Source organism: Trachymyrmex septentrionalis, unplaced genomic scaffold (genome assembly GCF_001594115.1).
Source record: "Trachymyrmex septentrionalis isolate Tsep2-gDNA-1 unplaced genomic scaffold, Tsep1.0 scaffold29, whole genome shotgun sequence".
Classification (NCBI taxonomy): domain Eukaryota; kingdom Metazoa; phylum Arthropoda; class Insecta; order Hymenoptera; family Formicidae; genus Trachymyrmex; species Trachymyrmex septentrionalis.
In genome coordinates this window covers 1,836,030-1,838,777 of record NW_017305451.1, presented here as the reverse complement: position 1 = coordinate 1,838,777, position 2,748 = coordinate 1,836,030, and positions in this window count along the sequence as shown.

Genomic DNA, 2,748 nt, shown 5'->3' with positions numbered 1-2,748 from the left:
AATCGAATAGTCCGGATTCCTGGCTTTATTAAGCCCTCGGTTTACGCGAGACATTTCGAGCGCCTGGAAGCAGTGCGTGTGGTACTGGAAACAAAGACCAGTCCGACAATTTGACTTCGTTTTGATGAGCGGCGTAAAAGAGCGAAGGCGATCGGCCGCTGTAAAAAGCGTTACGGACTGCCATTTAATCATAGCGTTTCATTTAACGAGATACGTTGCTCTAACTGTTTCCAATCGACTTGTCCCTTCCTCACGCGTGAGCAACATGAAACACTATTTCATCCTGCAAAAAGCAAATTGATATTACGCGTGTGCTGGCAAACATTAATATCTAGTTTATTAAATTAAATTGAAATAAATTGTTACTAAAACGGGTGTTTTCTAAAATCATAAAAGTTATCCAAATTTTCTGAAAATACGATATTTTAATGAATTGTGCTAACAGTTTGTCTAATCTTTCATTTTTTTATTTATGAAATATATATTGGAGTTAACAGAGATTTTCACAAGTCGCGCATTAATCAGATTTTAACTTATTTAACCGTTCTATTTCTCTCAATAAGAGAAAATAGACGTTCTTGTTACAGAGAATAAAGAAAAGAGCGCTTTTTCTCAATACTACGTATTTATTTCGTAACTTTGTGATAGTCACTCGCATGATAGAATATACGTTAATGCGTCAGCCGAAGTACATGTAGCCAAAGAAGTTTACGAGGTTCGCCAGAAACGTTTAGACGAACGAGCAGTCGCCGGCATAGCAATCGTGAGAACCCGTTACACATTTTGTCCTTCCACTTTTATGGTTTTATTGGGCCCTTAAACCTTCGTCCCAGCTAATTCTAATACGCTTTTTTGCGCCACAACCCTTCGCTTCGCAAACGCAGCGAGCGCTGTGTGCTCGCGCCCCGAATAATCGTAAAATTTGATAATTAAATTTAATCGTGCCCCTTTAACAGCCCCGCGCCGCTGTCCATTGTGCATTCTCCCTGGTTCTCTACTTTAATGACACGATTACTTGAAGCTTTAAAACATATGCTTTATACACCTCGCCTCGGAATGATGATGCGCCATTATGATCCTGACACGTCATTAATTTCGTCAACGCTTACGGCCGCTACCGTGTGGCGTAATCGAGTTCTCGCACGGATCCTCTAAATCGAAACGGTAGAATCCGCTCGCGATAAAATGTTCCCCGACTTTAGTAGATACTCTTGCTGCTGCTGCTGAGCCCCTTTCTTCGGTTTGCAATTCGTTGCAACGGTTAAACTTGATTTTCGGGTGCCCGTACTCGATCACCGTGGCATCCATTTCGAAAAGCTTAATACAAGTGAGAATCAAGTCCACAACTTGTCAAGTTGATTTTACATAATGTGAAAGTGTATCTGAACCGTGTGAAAACGCAGTCTTTTTGCGCTGAACCTTCTGATCTTAACCGATACGATGAGTCATTCGTGTCTCTTTTTCGCACGTAGTCAATTTTCGTTACGTACTTCTCATACATACTTTAACATCTTTAGAAAGTATTTATAAAGTTGTATATTAAAATGAAAAAAAGAGCTGTCTATTTAGTCAGATGTCTAGTATTTAAACAAAAAAAAGAAAAAGAAATGCGTAGAACACGAATGACTCAATCTTGTGTACTTAAAAAGTTACAGAAAAAAAACATTTAGTTCTGTACGAATATGTTTTAACTATCAGCGAGAAGGAATGAATAATATCTTAATGAACTACTTTAAACAGTACGGCAATATCAAATGTATGTAATATATAGTTTTAGCCTTTATCTATGCATTCGGCGCTAATAGCGAGTTTCCAGACAGTAAATAAATGATTTTACATTTTCGCTAGAGAAGAAGCGCGGCGATGCTTCCTGTCGCGATACGCGGAATCATCAGAATTCTTTCCTTTCCTCATCATCCACGGCTGTTATCTCTCTGTACCTGCACGGTAAAATATATATCCCATCGTTTTGCTTGCGCAAACGCACTCGCATATTGCGCGTTATCGCGTCGCGCGGGATGGTCATTAATTGATTCGCGGATCGGACTCGGAAACGCGCGTCTTAATTTCGCATAATTAGTCGCGTCCAGCTGATAGCCTCCGTTCGAATCCGCACGAGCGAAAAAGCGCTCTCTATCTGCGACGCTATTTTATAATAACCGTCTCTCAAGCCGTACGTCATGCATCTCACTTTTCCACGGAGCCAAAGTGCTACCAATACTTCGTCAAGTGTCGTTACGCTCTTATCGTAGCTTAAAAGCACTGTCTGACCTTAACTGTAGCCTTATAGCGTCCACCTCGATTACACCGTTTCTCGGCAATCATCTCGCCGAAATGCGCGAGTGGCGAGAGCGTAATTTCGCGGAAGATATTTGAGTGCATCGGCGCGCCGGAACGCGATGGAATGTATGTATACGTATCGCGATAGGTACTTGGCTCCTTCTTTTTTACGGGCGCGTAAAAGAGCGCCGGGTCGCCAATTAAAACACCGTACTCTCTCGACGAACATCGTCGCGCGTAGAACGATGTGCATAGCACGATTCCGCGCTTCGTCGACATTGCGAGTTTTTGATACCGCAATCGATATGCGCACACAAGCGTCGGATATCTACAGGGTGTTGAAAAAAAGAATTTTCTAATCTAAAAATGTAAGAGTGTTTGTAAATAATAATTCAAGAAGATCCTGATTAGCAGTTAAGCAATTAGATGAGATCAGTGTAAAATAAAAAGGTGTTGTCATAATATACA